The sequence below is a fragment of the Macrobrachium rosenbergii genome, chromosome 8 (genome assembly GCF_040412425.1).
Source record: "Macrobrachium rosenbergii isolate ZJJX-2024 chromosome 8, ASM4041242v1, whole genome shotgun sequence".
Taxonomy (NCBI): Eukaryota; Metazoa; Arthropoda; class Malacostraca; order Decapoda; family Palaemonidae; genus Macrobrachium; species Macrobrachium rosenbergii.
This window is the reverse complement of record NC_089748.1, coordinates 72,543,499-72,561,121: the sequence shown is the minus strand read 5'-3', so window position 1 is coordinate 72,561,121 and position 17,623 is coordinate 72,543,499. Positions and strand designations below refer to the sequence as shown.

The following is a 17,623-nucleotide window of genomic DNA, read 5'->3' as shown; positions in this document are numbered from 1 at the left end:
TGTTATTGGCTGGCACGAGCCACAAAGTAGCATCTACACACAGAGAGGGAAAAACTGAGGTAATGTTTCGGACATCTGTGTTTGTCGGCAGACAAACAGATGACAATTGTGAGAGACATAATAAACGCACAGTGATAAAACATATATCAATGGAAAAGGCCAGAAAATTCCACATATGGCCGATTGCATGAGATTCGGGACAGATTAACGAATACAATGCAGTAGCATAATATATGTGAAATGGCGAGACGTTTGGCGTCTTCACAAACAGAAACACACATACAGTTTGATACAGAAGATTCGGTGGAACATTATGAGTACATGATTAGAATGCTTGCATGTCGGTCGAACATTATGAGTGCATGATTAGAATGCTCTTGTTTTTGTCTTGTCCCTCCGATGGATGACGAACACACACGTGTGCTCGAAAAAGACCGCGATCGGTGCGATGGGTCTCTAACAATGCTACCGAGTAGTGCAGCACATCCTGTAGTGATGACAAAAGATTCACTACCATCATCAATGCAAAGCACACTATTCTGCAATTGCAAATAGATGTGCTTGAAAAACTGCCCTTGTAATCATAAGCTTGTTCACGTGGTGGGGACATTAGCATGTGTGTACGTAAGCAGATGGACATAGATGATGATGATGATGCTTAGAGTTTCTCCAACCACAGATATTTAATAATTGATGTATTATTTGTTGTCTTGCAAACTAGTATATATATATATATATATATATATATATATATATATATATATATATATATATATATATATATATATGAGCGTCTAATTTTTATTTGTTTTTGTTATTATGTGCCACGATACACATGCATAACTTTATACATCATATCACAGTTGACTTGACCGATAATTGGTGTGTTACTTGATTTTGTTTAGTGAAGATGGAAATTACGGATTTTGAGGTAGCATTCAGTTTTGACCAAATAATAAAGTTATTCATATGAAATAATACTTCTTTATTTGTATATAATCCTTGACAAATATTTTGAAAAATTTGTGAGTTATAGTTAAATCTTTGAGGGATAACATAACTTTTTCGGTAAATTGGGCGGGGGAGTTGTTTTGCATATGATAAAAACAGTTTATTTTATTTTCCTATATACTGTCACAAAGCACATTGCCTCATGGTTATCTTACCAAAATATTAGGTAGCTACTTGAACAAACAAGCATATGGCATAGTAGATAATCAGAGTACCCAGTGCTTCTGAGATAGATTTATATATATGGCTCTATTTATGGCAATCTCGAGATGTTCGAAAGGTCAGATTTTCAAGAGCCGTCCCGATTATGGTGTGGGGCACACTCCTCTTCTATCATAAAAATGCATAAACTCATAAGGGGGTCACCGTGTAGGGCAAATCTCAATTTTGGTGACTGGCTCCTCGACTACATGAGCATGCTGCATTCCAAGAAACTAGACGAATACATGTCAAGATGAAATATCAACAGCTCTCATGAGCAACTATTTCCAACCAAATGATCTCTAGATCTTCACCTTTGCCAGACTAATGTGGAAACCTGTCAGCAAGGGGAGAGCTAACTGTCATAGATTTTAAATTCAGATCGACAACCAAAGAACTATTATCATTAATCCAAAATGGATACATATTAAGTCTGGTCAAGTGTGTGGCTTCTAGATTTGTCTGTAAAGTCAGTCAAGGTGGCTCCTCAACAGAGATGACTATCTTCTTCACCTACATGACATAGTAGTCATCTGGAAGAGGAATTTGCTGAAAGGAAAGCACACTTGAGGAAGTACGTTAGCATAAGTTCTATCACTGATAAATTTCACTTAAGGTACTTGGAAGCCCTCTTTGGCCATACAAAGTTACGAACTACTGTAGTTCTTTGCGGATGGACTGTTGTTGTAGAGAAGGGGAAGAGCATTTTTAAAACATTTCATATTGTGTATTTTGAAAAATGCTCCCGGTAAAGATAACATAGAACACTTTGACACAAATCACGAATACATCTTTTTCAATAAGGACTGCTGTACTACAGTTTGACGAGAAGACTTCTCGGTATATAATAAGAAGGAGGGCCGATAGTTATCCGATAGTTAATGTGAAAAAGTCAGTTTTTGTGTTCACCTGTAAACAAGTGCCAATTATCCATTTTTAAGAAACACGAAGAAAGTGTCCGACAGGCAAGAAACTGCTCTACTATTTAATGCTCATTAGTAGTGAATATGCATACGGCCATATCTCTAGTTTTTTTAGCTTAACAAAAGGTGAATGCAAGATGTTGGGAAATTGGCGCCGATGGGGTTTCGAGTATTTTTGTGGTGGGGGAGAGGACGGATCCTGGAAAATGAAATGTGGTATTACGAAAGAGTATGGGATAATGTAGGTGTCAGATCCCGAGCTGGCATATGGTTACCTAGTCTAAATCATCAGAGTATCGGACAGACCCATTTGCTGTTTTTATAAACTTTCAGAGCACCACTTGACTTTTCTCACGTCGATACATTGCAATAGTCCAAAAGTATATACATCATTTTATAGTACAGTCATAGTTCAAAGTCGTTTCGCTTTCGGGAAAATTTCCTTAAACCCAGCCTAGCTATAAGCCAAAACTTACCAATCCCACGTAGAAAAATGAAAAGAATGAGATGATGTTTTTGAGACATACGTTTTCGTTCAATACTAAAACACGTATGAACGAAAACAGCTACCTGATTTCGCGAGTGAATAAACGTTAACGCTGAGACGTTATTTTGTCAATTGATTTATTTCATTCCGTTTCCAAATCAAATTATATCTTAAACGTTTGGCATACAAAACCTATTTCGTTAAGAGATTACGTAATGTCGTGTAAATAGTAATTCGCGTTTGTAAATTATGACCGCTTCCGTTCAGACGATCAAAACGTGCCCCAAAACAATGACATTTATGAACTTCGTGTAGTACGGAGACTATTTAAACTGATGTGTTAAAGGTAAGCGGTGGGTGGCTCTGCGGTCTCTGTTTGTTATCTATATAATTAATTTAGACTTGGAATAACCAGTACACCGAAAATAGGCCAGATTATTTCGATTAGCTTAGGCAAAACAGGCTAAGTCATTATCCGCAGGTGATTGATATTTTTACACAATAACGTTGAGCTGTTCAGTTCCATGTTCAGGCAAGTGTGTTATAAAGAACTGCGGTAAATATTAACAGTATAACTGTTAGGTCGAGAACTCGTGTAGGCCTACCTCCCTTTGTTAATGCTGTAATTGAATTCGTAGCCAAACATAGCCCATGAGCCATATATTTTTTCCAATTGGGTTTTGTTCTTTTTTAAGTAGCCTAGGGCCTTAAGTTTTGGGACAACCACTCGTTTTTGTGTTTACTGCTAGGCTATGCCCATATCCAACGATTTTGGGGGACCGAAATGGAAGACCCGGGATTTTGGTGTTGGGAGACCAAAAATGGCTGCAGAGCCCCAGTCTGAGAGGTAGGAAGTGCACAGGCTAAATCAAAACGTAATCAGTCAGAAAGATAGACAGGTTAGGCTATGCCTATCAACAGCGGCAGCCATTCTTAAATATGTGAAGCTTGGAAATGTACCAGTGAACAGTTAGAGGGATGCATCCAAACCTTACCTAGTGTAGGGACTGGGTCCTTAGTTCTTCACTAGACCAGTTTTATATCTTATTTATTAAGTAGGTGCTCAGGCCTCTTAATGATCTTTTAGTGTAAATTATAGTAAAACTCTAGTTTCGCGGCCTGATGCCTGCCAGTCGTAATGCCAGGTCCTGACCTAACCTGATCTTACCTACCTAACCTAAGTTAGGGCGATGTGCCCTGACCTGGCCGAGGGGGGCTTTACCCCCCTAAAAATTCCATAACCTGTCCCAGTCGGTGACTGGCGGGAATCAGGCTGCGCAGCTAAAGTAAAGTTTTACCTAAATTATTTTCAATTGTTCCATGTGTGTAGCAATTTCATGAGTGTAAACCATCACTATTTATGTAGGAACGTTCCTCAGTACAGGCAGGAAGCAGTTGAAACCTGATGACAAAGTGGGGTAAAACTACAGGGTAACTCCACGCTGACTTCCATGTTGTTGTTATGCAATGGTTCTACACATGTGCAAGTCTTTACGGGGCCATACGTTCAAGAAGGGATTGGCAAGGAAACCTATTATAAAAGGAACTACAGTAAACCCCCCATATTCGTGGGGGATGTGCACCACATCCCCCTGCGAATAGCTAAAATCCGAGAATACTTAAAACCCCTCTAAAAACACTTAGAACTGCCTATTTGGATAGTTAAAAAAAAAAAAAAATGCTTATATCTGAGTATTTTAATACTTTTATCACAAAATGTGCATTAAGTCATGAAAATATGAAAATACAGTAATTAGTGAATATTTCTCAGTGAAAAATACTGGGAATGGGCGAATTTTCTGCAAATAATGTATATATGTTCCACAGGAAAATCCACAAATAGGTGAGTCTGCGAATTGTGAGATTGCGAATATGGGTGGTTTACTGTATACTGTACTAACCTAATATACTCTAGCCTAACCTAACCTAGCAGGCCGTGTTACTTAGTCTGGGGGCTCTGCCCCCTGAACCCCCAGTGAAGGAAACTCCACTTTTTACCAAAACCTCCCTTATAACACTGCGCATGTGCAGTAGCATTCTAGGATGGCCAGCATACAAAAACATATCAGTTCTGATGTTAATTACAGGTTAATTGCAGTCGACCACCAAGAAATAATGGTAAATTGTTAATAAGCAACCAAAATACTACAGGAAAAGCCTGTTTCCAAGGTAATACCCAATGCAGAGCAACCCCATAATTCTCCCCAAAGTGGTAAGGCTAATTGGTGGTAGGTGGAGGAGAGGTGGGAATCCCCCTTTAATCTGCTGTAAGCCAGCACTTTTCTTACCTGTGGTTGAGTGTGGATGTGTGCTCTGCCTAACTAGGAGTTAAAGCTGTTTGTCTTTCTGTTTGTATGGTATTTTGCATATTTTTGTAATGGATGAAAACAAAAAGTGAGAAGAATATGAATTGAGTATAGAGCTGTTGTTTTTGGGGGCTAGGGCATTTACCCTACCTTTGGTACCACCAAATCTTTTTGGCTTCTTCCTACCAGACTGGGTAAAGCTGATAACTTTTACCACAACCTGGTTCCTGCCAGTTGGCGACTGTAAGATTTACCGCCTTTTGCTTATATTTCTGTTTATGTTTGTCTTTTGTTTGTGTTTATGATATTTGCAGTCTTTTGTTTATGTTTTTACATTCATCCCCAAGGGGCTGGTACTAAACAGTGCCCATTTGCATGTTAACTGATAGTTACCAAACCAGAAGAGCATGGTAGTACTCTTCAGTTTTACCCCAGACTGCCCTCTCCCCCCCTACTCTCTACTTGTTCTCTTCTGACTCATTCCACGGGTAGGCAAACAGCTCTTGCTGTCTGACTGCTAGTCCATACAGGCAGTCCCCGGTTAACGGCAGGCTCGGTTAACAGTGATCCGTTTTTATGGCGCTTGTCTAGCGATGAAAATCGGCAATTGCTTGCGCCAAAAATCTCCAATTTCTGCTTATTGGCGCCGATAATTGTGTATTGGCGCCGATACTTACCTAACAGAGGCGCCAGTAACTGAAAATCAGTGCTTTTCAGTGTCGATAAGCCCCAAAATTCGCTGAAAAAGAGCCAAAATCGCCGATTTTCGGTTAGCGGCAATTTTCGGTTATCATCACACCCTCGGAACAGAACCCCTGCCGATAACCGGGGACTGCCTGTACTTGCAGATGCTTCCGTCCCTTAGTGTTCCGAGCGACAGGTGTTTTGCTGCTGTTCCAATGCATAAACTCAACACTATTGAGCTTCTTACAGCAGTTGGCTTACCTGTGAAGGTACCCCAGCAGCATTGAATACAGGCCGTACTCCTCTGACACTACTATATCTTTTAGTGCAGAATTTCTACATATTTTACTCAGCAGAGAAAAGAAAGACTCATGAATGGTGTATGATGAAGGAACTCCAGTGGGCATCTTCTTACTCCTCCTTGTCAAGCTCTTCAATGCCTTCTACCCTTTATTTGGAAGAAGTAAAAGGTCATAGAATTCCCATAACAGGAAGTTCTGTTGGGTTTTGTGAGCGTCCTCCTGGACCACTGTCTCCTTATTCCTTCAGAGGCATGTGGATTGCCCTTAACTCTTCCCCTGTTTGTACTTCTGTGCTAAGCCAGGTCATCTAATTGAAGGGCATAGACTTCTTTTCCTCAGTAGAATTGTCCATGCTCATAGGAGCATTGAAGTCTTGCCAACCTCTGGGGCTTTGGCCTCTGGAGTGAGATGTGACTCTCTCCTCTGCAACTTAACTCAGGCACCTAAGATCTCACCCTCAAGACGTGTTCTGCTGGCCATAGCCTTATAGTAGCAAGTTGGCAAGTCACTTGGCCTTTTGTATCTTGCCTGACACTTAGAGAGCTGAGGATCCCTCATATCTTTGTTGTTCATGAGTTTTTATTGAAAAACTCAGAATCTGTCAGTTTCTGACAAGAGATTCAAGAATTTGTTTTTGGTTCCCATTTACCAAGAGGGAAGCTGAATGAGATACTGTTGTGATGCTGTGAACCTTGCAACACTCTGATGAGAACTTAACATCGTAGACCAGTGTTGATATCTCTTTGTAGTACTAGAGGTCACGAGAAGATGGTACCATGAACAACCTGTTTGTGGCTTTATGAAATGATCAAGCAGACTTAAAGTTCATCCTGCAAGGAGGGCACTTGTGTAGTTTGCAAAAGCTTGTGAAGCCAGCGGCATTGGTCCATCCTTTGTCTTTCAAGAATCCTTGGTTTCAGAAGTAATAAGGGCAGGTGCGTGGCAGTGCCAGACTATCTTCACCTCATTTTGCTGTATAACCCACAAGTCCATGGGACCTGAAGTGGTTCCTCTACTGGGTGTGTAGTTGCCAAGCTTCTTTTGAAATAAAAGTCTGGCCTACTCAAATGGCTTAAGGCTGGAGGTTAAATGGATGAACAGTCTCTGCCCTCTGCTCTCCCTTTTAACAAGGGAGCCAGGTTGTTCAAGGTATCAACTGAAACCATTATTTTATGTAAGTAACTTACCAAATAATTACATAGCTATAGTTTCTACTTTATGCGGCAGCTCAAAATTCGAAATTCGCGGTAGCGCTCTTATGTTTTAGATGTAGGTATAGTGCCCCCCCCCACTATCAGGGAAGAATAGGTACAACTTAGCTAAGGAGCTCAATTCGTTTCTGCCGGTTAATGACTAAACAACAGTTATTGGCAGCTTTCGTTTTCGATTTCACCGGATGGTCGGAGATCATCTTTGGTGAAGTACTCTTTGATTTTGGTAGCGCAGCTATCTAGCCTAGCTAGAATTTTGGATACTTCAATTGTGACTTATTCATTTAGAATTTTTGACCATTATGTCAGACTCTAGTTTATCCAGGATTAGGTACTGCAGCATAGGCTGCAAAACTAGACTTACGTCGGTAAAATGCGACACACATACCATTTGTTGTACTTGTAGGGAACAAATTTGTTCGCCTGAATTGAATTGTGACGACTGTAAGGACTGGGAAAATAATAAATGGAAGACGTTACAGACTCATTTAGACAAATTGAAACTTGACCGAATTAGAAAAGCTACAGCTAGGGCCAGAGCAAAGGCTTCTGCTAGTGTAGGCCATTCTTCAAGGGATGATATTGATGTTTTGCCTATCCCTTTGATGCCTGTGACAGCTTTTTCTCCCATTTCCAGTCCTCCAGCTTTTCCTGTCACTCCTGTACCTAACTGTCATTCTGCTGAACCCAGTGCCATTGCCAGCTTAGAAGCACGGGTAGATCAAAAATTTAATTTACTTGTGAATACTGGTTCCCAAATTGGAAACTCTGTGAAGGTCCTAATGGACAAATTTAATAGTATTGTGTCGAGTGATGTGTCAGAGGAGGGGGCGGCTGTTCGTCCCACCGATGCTCCTAGACCAAGGTCCCTGCTAAACTCCCCTTGCAAACATGGGAGAAAGCAAACTGGCAGTCCAAGGGAGGTCGGTGGGGTTTGCCCACGAGCAGTCATCGCCTCCTCTGAGCCTGTTGTCCGCCGATCCGAGGCTGCGGAAGAATACCGTTGGAAAGGTATTAGATTGGATACCCATACACTTTCTTCAAGTGATTCAGACTTTCCCACATCAAAGAAACGCAGTGACCGTTTTGCACATGTGTCTAGGGCACTGAAAAGGCCAGGTGCTTCAATGGATTCATATTCCCCCCCGTCTCGTAAGTGAGCGGTAGAGAGAGAGAGTGTAGCCCTCTCCCTTCTTGTAGTTTCTGGGATTCACCAACAAGAGATTCTCGCTCCCTTTCACGTGCAAGAAAGCGCCCAGTGTATGTCAGTGATGTGCATAAGTGACAACTCACAGATCGTTCGGCATCCGAGCTTTCACCTTCAGAGCGCCCAGGGTCCAAGCGCCCAGTGTCCGAGTGTCCATCATCGTATGAGCGCCCATCTTCGTCCGAGCGCCCATCACCTGCGCGTGCAGCTCTCGCCTTACCTGTTCGGGAGCACACAGTTTCCAAGTCAGAAGAACCTGTGTTTGATCACTCAGAATGGGATCGTCAGATCACAGAGCGCCCATCCTTGGAACGCCAAACGTCCGCGGACAATGCAGTTGCTTCCAAGGAGTCGGCATCTGCTTCAACAACGAGTGGGCGCCTATTGTCCGTGCGCCCAGTCGATGGGGGTGCCTCTCCCTTCCACCCCACTTCTAATGTTTTTGCGACCCCGCAACAAGAATTTCTGTCGGCCTCTCAAGACCCTTCTTTGGCGCCGCTTCAACTCCGGCTTGACAAAGTTTTGAGCCTTCTTGAAAAACCTACTCCACGGTACAGGACACCGTGGAACCCCCAGGATCGCCCGTTTTGTCCACCGAGGAGCCTGCAGAAGAAGAACAACCCACCTCTCATTACTCGGCTCTACTCAGATTTTTCCTGGTCTGCTACCCGTCGTCATTCTCCCCAGTCGTTCCATTATCTCCGGGTTCAGCCTACCTGAGCATGCGTCAACCACCAGGTACTGCCAGACTTCCGCGTATGGTGTTGTCTTTGTCATTGAAGAAAGCTTTTGACCGCATGGATGCCTGGCTAGCAGAGAAGAGGAAAGTCGGGAAGGCAGTCTTTTGTGCACCTCCTTCTCGCTTAATAAGGCAGAAGTATGTCTTATGCAACTGGAGAAGCTCCGTCCTTTGGAGTTTCTGCCTTCTCTCAGGGAGACTTCTCCAGTATCATAGATGCTTCTCGTCGTTCAGCTTTCGCTTCGGCCAGAATTCTTTTCACAACCTCAGAGTTGGACCATCTTCTCAAAGATATTTTCAAAGTCTTTGAGATTTTTAGTTTTCTAGATTGGACGGTAGGAGCTCTAGCTAAGAAAATAGAAGACTGTGTGTCCCTGCAAAGAAAACTTACGCTTTGGACTGGCTGGGAGTACTGGGATGTGTGCGGATAGAGCTGTAAGAGATGGAGCAGTAGAACTAGCTACCATCTTCACAATGGGAGTCCTCAAGAAGCGAGATTTGTGGTGCTCGTTTACGGCAAAAGGGGTCTCCCCATCAGAACGTTCTTCACTTCTGTTTGCACCCCTAGACAAGGATAATCTGTTCCCACAAGACACTCTAGATCGGATTTCAGTCGATTTACAAAAGAAATCAACTCAAGACCTCATCACTCAATCCACCAAAAGAACAAAGTTTCCTGCAAGAGCCACTTCAACTGCAACATCCCTTTCGAGGAGGTAGAGGCTGCATCCAGTTCCGACCTAGAACCAACCTCCGAACCTCCAGACCATCTAGAAAACCCTTCAACAAATCCAACCCTAGAAAACGAGACTTCGGTCCTATGTGTCCCAGTGGGAGCAAGACTTTCCCATTTCTGGCCAGTATGGGAGAAGAAAAATGTGGAACTGTGGGTGCTGAAGGTATTATGAGAAGGATATACAATCCCCTTCAGGGAAAAACCTCCCATAGTAACCTCTCCCATCAACTTAGCAGCCTACTCAGTAGACACAGAGAGGTTTTCAGCCCTATCTCGGGAAGTATCAGCTCTCCTGGAAAAGAGAGCCGTGGAGATAGTCGAAAATGTAAACTCAAGGGGATTTTACAATCACCTCTTCGTGGTCCCCAAGTCATCGGGAGGATGGAAACCTGTCCTGGACATCAGTGCCCTGAACTGCTTCGTTCAAACAACGAAATTCAAAATGGAGATGAATCAGTCGGTTTTGTCGGCCATCCATCAGGGAGACTGGATGGTTACGATCGACATGCAAGATGCGTACTTCCATATTCCAATTCATCCGGACTGCAGGAAGTATGAGGAACCGTTGTCTTCCTCTGTATTGTTCCCCGGCTCTGGATCTGCAGGCATGGGCAACAGATGCCATGCTGCAGGACTGGTCGGATCTTAACCTTTACACCTTCTTTCCCTTCAGCATGGTGAGGGACGTATTGAAAAAGTTCAACACACACACAGCAACCTATCGATGACCTTAATCGCTCCCTTTTGGCCACACAAGTGGTTCCCCGATCTCCTAAATCTACTGACAGACTTCCCAAGGCTACTTCCTCAGGAGATATCTCCTCAAAAAGTTGCACTTTCACAGATTCCATGAATGGTTATTCACTCTCACTCTGACAGGCTTCAGACTGTCAGGGAGCTTGCCAGAGCAAAAGGATTTTCAAGGAAGACTGCAGAGGCTATTGCTAAGTGTAGGCAATGATCTTCTGCTGCAGTTTACCAAGCCAAGTGCACAGTTTTTTGGAAGTGGTGCTGGGAGCAAAATATCTCCTCTTCTCAGAAATCTGTAGCCCAGATTGCAGATTTTCTGTTACATCTTAGAACCTCGAAAGGACTCGCAGCATCTACCATCAAGGGTTACAGAGCAATGCTGAGTTCAGTATTTAAACATAGAGGAGTGGACCTGTCTTCAAATCAAGACGACAGCGATTTAATGAAGCATTTTAGTACTAGTAAGCAAGCAAAACCTTTGTAAGTTGCTTGGAACTTGGACATCGTCCTTAAATGGCTGTCAGGACCGTCATTTGAAACTTGGAATCATCGTCACTCAGGAATCTGAGAAGGAGACCTTCTTCTTGATGGCACTAACTACAGCTAGGAGATCTAGTGAGCTACATGCCATTGATAAAAGGGCAGGCTTTTCTCAAGGCAATGCTGTATACTCACTGATTTTGGGGTTTTTGGCCAAGATAAGGACCCGACTAACCCTTGGCCTCATTCCTTTTGAATCAAGAGCTTGTCCGAAGTACTTGGTCCATCCGATCAAGAGAAAGTCCTCTGTCCTGCAAGAGCCTTGAGAGTATACCTTGAAAGAACCAAAAGTCTTAGAGGTTCTTCCTCAAATCTTTGGTGTTCCGTGAAAGACCCCAGCTGTCCTTTGTCCAAGAATGCATTACTGTAATATTCTTTTTAAGATCTGTGATTTCAGGAGCACATTTGGGAGTTCAAGATAATTTACTACCCTTATGTAAAGTAAAGGCTCATAAAATAAGAGCAGTGGCGACGTCCTTGACTTCCAGACATAATCTGTCTCTCTCTTCAATCTTGCAAGCAACATGTTTACCATGTTCGACCTACAAGATATTGTAACGGTATACGAAAAATGTAGTACCTTAGGTCTGTTCTTTGCAGCTGGCATGGTATTGGGGGATGAAGGATAGGAGGAACGTCGTCTTTTTCTCTATCCACTCTCCTTGAATAAGGATAGTTGCACTTCTTGGGAAATCTGGTGAACACTGCGTTGTGAGTGTCACCAAACCTTGTTTTTATGGTTTTGGTTAAAATTTTTGTGGTGCTGTAGGTTAATTTAATCTGGTCTTTGCTTTTCTGTTGTACTGTGCCTAGGGCAAGGTCATATACAGTACACATATTATTTGTGTCCCTTTTGGATTGTAAGCTTTGGCAACCTGCGATAAACCTCCTACATTGCAAAGCACCCACTCAAGTAGAGGCGACCCTTGGCTCTACCGCCAAACTGCTACAGGTCGAGAGGAGCTTCGACCAGAAGCAGTGCCTGTCTGCCGTTGCTCCCTCACCAGGTAAGGTTAAATAAGCATTTCAAGATGCTAGCAAACTTTCTGTTCCAAATTCTTCTCCATATCAGGGTTTTTTTTGGGGTACTATATGTCCATTCGTCCCACCTCCAATCAATGTGGGATTCAGCTATGTAATTATTTGGTAAGTTACTTATATAGAAATGACATTTTTATAATAAAATAAAGTTTTATATACAGTATACTTACCAATTAATTACATGATCAGAGCCCTGGACATATTGCATAAACGAATTGAGCTCTTTAGCTACATTGTACCTATTCTTCCCCGAAAGTGGACGTGGCAGTATACCTACACCCAAAACAAAAGAGCAGTACCGCGAATTTTGAATTTTGAGCTGCCGTGTAAAGTAGAAAATATAGCTATGTAATTAGCCTATTTGGTAAGTACTAGATCGTGCTTCAGGATCCAAGGGATCTGAGCATCCAGCATCCAATGGGATCCAAGGGATCTAGTTTAATGGGATCTGGAGGATCCAAACATTTAGTGGGATCTGAGGGACCCATTCGTCCAGTAGGATCCGAGGAATCCGTTCATAAAGTGGGATCCGTGGGATCCAAGTGTTTAGTGGGATCAAAGGGATCCAAGCACACAGGGGGTCTAGAGGATCCGATGTGCCTGGGGGACCAGATCAACACGTAGTTCATGCGCGGTCGTCAGTGTGTGACCGCCCCCCTTCCAAGCTGGCGCCAACCTCATCCAGGCATCCGGCGCCACACTCCACTTCTCATTCGGTTCAGGATCCTTCTCTGGAACCAATTCAGCGGCACTTAGACAGCACTCTAGATCTGTTAAACAAACCGACAGTGACTCATGAGCCCGAGGGCTTGGCTCTTTCACCCATTTCGTCTGAAGAAGAGGATGTAGAACAGGATCAGCCTTCTTCAGCCTACGCTTCTCTTTTGAAGTACTTCTTGTTTTGCTTCCCGGACTTCTTTTCACCAGTGACTCCACCTTTACCGATTTCAGCTTATATGATGAGACAGCCTACGGAAGCTTCTAGGCACCTAAGATGGTTCTGTCGTCGGCTTCGAAGAAAGTTCTGTCAGGCATTGAGAGCTGGCTGGCAGAAAAGAGGGATCTAAAGAAAGTAGTATTTTGCGCTCCTCCTTCTCGCCTATTCAAGAGGAGGTACTTGTCATATGTTACTGGGGAAGCCCCATCGTTGGGAGTTTCTGCCTCCACCCTAGGGGTCTTCTCCAGTTTAATTGATTCATCACGGTGATCTGCCTTCTCCTCATCCAAGATCTTATTCACGCCTTCAGAACTTGATCATTTGACGAAGGATATCTTTAAGGCCTATGAGATCTTGAGTTTTCTTGATTGGACTGTCGGCGCCTTAGCAAAGAAAATAGAAGAATGTGCCACTCCCCAAGATAACTTCGCTACAGACTGGCTGGGAGTGCTCTCGTGCGCGGATAAGGCGATCAGGAATGGATCCAAGGAGCTGGCAGCCTTGTTCGAAGTGGGATTGCTTAAGAAGCAAGAACAGTGTTGTTCATTCACTTCAAAGGGGGTCACTCCCTCCCAGAGATCCACACTTCTTTTTGCTCCTTTAGATCAGCATAGTCTCTTTCCCCATGCCACAGTAGAGCATATCGCAATGGAGTTGCAAAAGAAATCTACTCAGGACTTGTTGGCTCAGTCCACCAAACGTCTGAAGGAGCCTGGACATTCTTCATCTTCCTCATCTCTTGCACCCAGAATGATTTCACCTCTACAGCAAGCATTTTGAGGCGATAGAGGTAGATTCCAGCCCCGTTCCCGAGCATATCCTAGATCTGTTCGACCAGTCAAGAAATCAGCAGTCAAACCTTCCTCTCGCTAGTGAGGGTACTATCCTCCGTGTACCAGTGAGGGCCAGGATTCTACATTTTTGGAGCAAGTGAGAGGACAGAAATGTAGAACCTTGGGTTTTAGAGGTGATCAGAGAAGGATATTCCATCCCGTTCAGGGAGAAACCTCACTTAGTGTCCTCTCCTATCAACTGGCGGCCTACTCTTTAGGCTCGGAGAGGTATTTGGCCCTGTCACATGAAGTCTCGTCTCTGCTCACCAAGAGAGCCATAGAAATAGTCGAAGATGTCAGCATGCCGGGGTTTACAACCGCCTGTTTGTCGTCCCAAAGTCATTGGGAGGTTGGAGACCTGTCTTGGACGTCAGCACCCTGAATTTCCATGTTCAGACTACAAAATTCAAAATGGAAATCACCCATTCAGTTCTGTCGTCCATCCATCAAGGGGATTGGATGACAACTATAGACATGCAGGACGCATATTTCCACATACCAGTCCACCCAGAAGCCAGGAAATATCGGCAGTTTGTGTTCCAGGGCAAGGTCTTCCAATTTCAAGCGCTGTGCTTCAGACTATCGACAGCCCCTCAAGTTTTCCATCTCATGGGGATCAACATTTGTCTCTATCTAGAAAACTGGCTTCTACGCTCCCCCTTGGAATCAAGTTGCACAGAGGACCTCAAAAAGACTCTTCTGTTAGCCCAAGAGTTGGGCCTGTTGATAAACCTAGGCAAATCCCAATTAGTCCCGGGTCAGTCAATTCTATATTTGGGAATGAAGATCACTTTCGGATTTTTTGAGCTTTTCCGTCTGACAAGAGAATCCAAGCCTACATTTGGACAGTTCAGAACTTCCTCTCTCTCCCGTCATGCTCAGCCAATGATTGGATGAGTTTACTGCGAACACTCTCATCAGTAGAAAAGTTTGTTCCATTAGGGAGACCTCACACGAGGGTGTTACAAAAAGCCAGTTGGCAGAGGAAGATTCTTCCGGACTTGTTTGTTTTCCTGATCACTCCCAAGATCAAGGAGGACCTTTGGTGGTGGCTTGTAACAGGAAGATTTGCAGAAGGGAAATCTCTGCATCCTCTGAGGCCCAATCTCACATTATATTCAGGTGCATCAGACCTGGGTTTGGGGCTCTGCCAGAAAACAAGGAAGTTTCAGGGACATGGTCACAATCTGAGAGAGAACTTCATATCAATGTGAAGGAGCTGTAGGCAATACACTTAGCCCTTCAGCACTCTGCAACAGCGACTTTAAATTCCACGGTTATAGTCCACACGGACAATACGACAGCTCTGGCCTGCATAAAGAATCAGGGAGGGACCCATTCCTTTTCACTGTATCAAGCGACCAGGTCCTCCCTTTGAACCTCTTCAATCCACACCCTTCAAGGATCTTACAAGGAAGACACTATTTTCAGTCGCTACTGCTGAGAGAAATAGTGAGTTGCAGGCTTTGCACAAGGAGACAGTCTGTTGCTTTACTATGGGGTTCTTAGCGAAGAACGAAACGCTGTCTTTTCACTGGCCCCATTCATTCACAATCAAAGGTTTAACGGACATTTTAGGTCCTACAGACCAAGAGAGAGCTCTTTGTCCAGTAAGAGCATTAAAGTATTATCTGGAGAGGACTAAAAGAATCAGAGGCGGGTCCCCTAACCTCAGGTGTTCAGTTAAGGATCCAACCCATCCTTTATCCAAGAACTCATTGGTGTTCTTGAGAGATGTGATTTCCGAGTTGCACATTAAGATTCAAGAGGAAGACTTGCCAATTCACAAGGTAAAAGTCCACAAAATTGGGGCAGTAGTGACTTTGCTTTCCTTCAAGTGGAATTTATCCCTCTCTGCAATTTTGCAATCCACCTTCTGGAGGTGCAAGTCAGTGTTTGCAAATTTTTATCTATGTGATATTGAAACTGTTTATGAGAACTGCAGTTACCTTTGGCCCATTATCCATGGTTGGCTTGGTGTTGGGGGAGGAAGGATAGGGGGTATTCTTACATTCCTCTATCCATTTGCCTTGAATTTAGGTTGTCAAGTTGGGGGGTACTGAATACCTGGAGCACCCATCATTCGTTGTGTCTTGTTATGAATGGGTTATGGTAACTGGTTTTTTATATGGTGTATGTTTAAATTGTTTGTATGGTCTTCGTTTTGGTACTGCTCCCAGGGCAAGGGCTATTGTGTTTCATTGTATACTTTCGCAGCCATCGGAGTGCTCCTCGGCTGCAAAGCCTCACTGATGTAGAGGCCCCTCAGGCTTCACTGCCACGCCACTACGGTTGAGATGAGCCGTGTCAGAGGCAGTATTTTCCTGCTGTAGCGCTCTCACCGGATAGGTTACAACAAACATTTTATCAGTGTTAAGTACTTGCTATTTCAAAATTCATCTCCATTCATGAGTGTTTTTTTAAGCAGTGCATGCCCATGCATCCCACCTCCTGACAGTGTGGGATTCAGCTATGTACAGTAGTTACTTGGTAAGTTACTTATATAAAAATGACATTTTTATGATAAAGTTTTATACTGTATATACTTACCAAGCAACTACATGATCAAAGCCCTCCTTCCTCTCTCATGGGCATAGGGCATAAACGAATTGGGCTTGTTAGTAGTGTTGCACCTGTCCTTCCCTGAAAGTGGACAGGCGAGTTACCTACACCAAAATATTGGAACACTACCGCGAATTTTCAAATTTAAGCTGCCGATAAATGAAACATAATAGCTATGTAGTTACTTGGTAAGTATATATAAAACTTTATCATAAAAATGTCATTTTTCCTAGGTACAAAAAGCAGACTTATTATTTTAATCCTGCCTCCCACCTTAACCACCTCACAAAGCCCCTGATTCAGAAAAAAAGTGCTATCTTACAGCAAGATAGTGGTGGGACCCCCCCCCTCCACTCACATACCACCAATTAACCACCTTTTAATAAAGCATCTGCAACGATTCCCAGTTTGCACCTAGAATAATCCTACACAAAAGCCCTTGGTTTTTATACCGAGGACAATATAAATTACTAAAAATAATTTTGTATACTGTATTACTGTATATATTGTAGTTAAAAAATGTGTCAGATCAATATGTTGGCCTTTAGGCAGACAGTGCTGTAGCTGGATGGGTAATATTAGAAAAAGGCCCTGATTTATTGAGTAGCTTATGTAGGGGGCAAGTTTGTACCAAGGATTTGAATTGCAGTTTGGAAAATTTGTCTTGTCAGCTTCCCAGTGGACATACTATAATTCTAGGAGGTGGTACAATATTAGCCCCTTAAGGGGACAGTGCCTTCTCTGCATCAGATTCATGTAAATGTGGCTTCGTGTAAACATTGGGTGACGCCAGAAGTCGTGGCCAGTACATCTAAATTTAATAGGCTTAAGACCTTCTTATACTATATGCTTCATAAACTGATGGATCAGTAGCTACATGATTTACTGGAGAATTTACCAAAAGAACTAGTTTCTGACTTGAAGCCACACAACTTCCATCCATACATAGGACACCCCTTCTTATTAAGGACTAAGGTGGTTATCTACAATTGATTGCAGTTTCAGCTGTGCTCTGCACAACTTCTCCCTTATGCATGAGTCCAGAAAGTGCCAAAGTATCATACTTCACCCATACCTCTCTTCCCATGGCAGCCCTCTATTTCATGAGAGGCTGAGCTAACAGTTCTGCATGACTCACGGGGTTCAAGAACTT

At 43.3% G+C, this 17,623-nt stretch overlaps 1 protein-coding gene across 3 annotated transcripts in view; it reads left to right on the top strand.

The window, feature by feature from the left end:
- Window positions 1–2,660: 2,660 nt before the first annotated feature.
- Window positions 2,661–17,623, top strand: part of Plap (phospholipase A2 activator protein) — a 108,356-nt gene continuing 93,393 nt past the window's right edge. The window contains exon 1 of one of the 3 annotated variants that reach the window (XM_067108011.1): window positions 2,661–2,968. The gene's annotated coding sequence lies outside the window, so the exon portion shown is untranslated. Of the gene's footprint in view, window positions 2,969–2,996; window positions 3,155–17,623 lie in introns of those variants that run through there. The other 2 variants (XM_067108012.1, XM_067108013.1) reach the window with 2 other exon arrangements.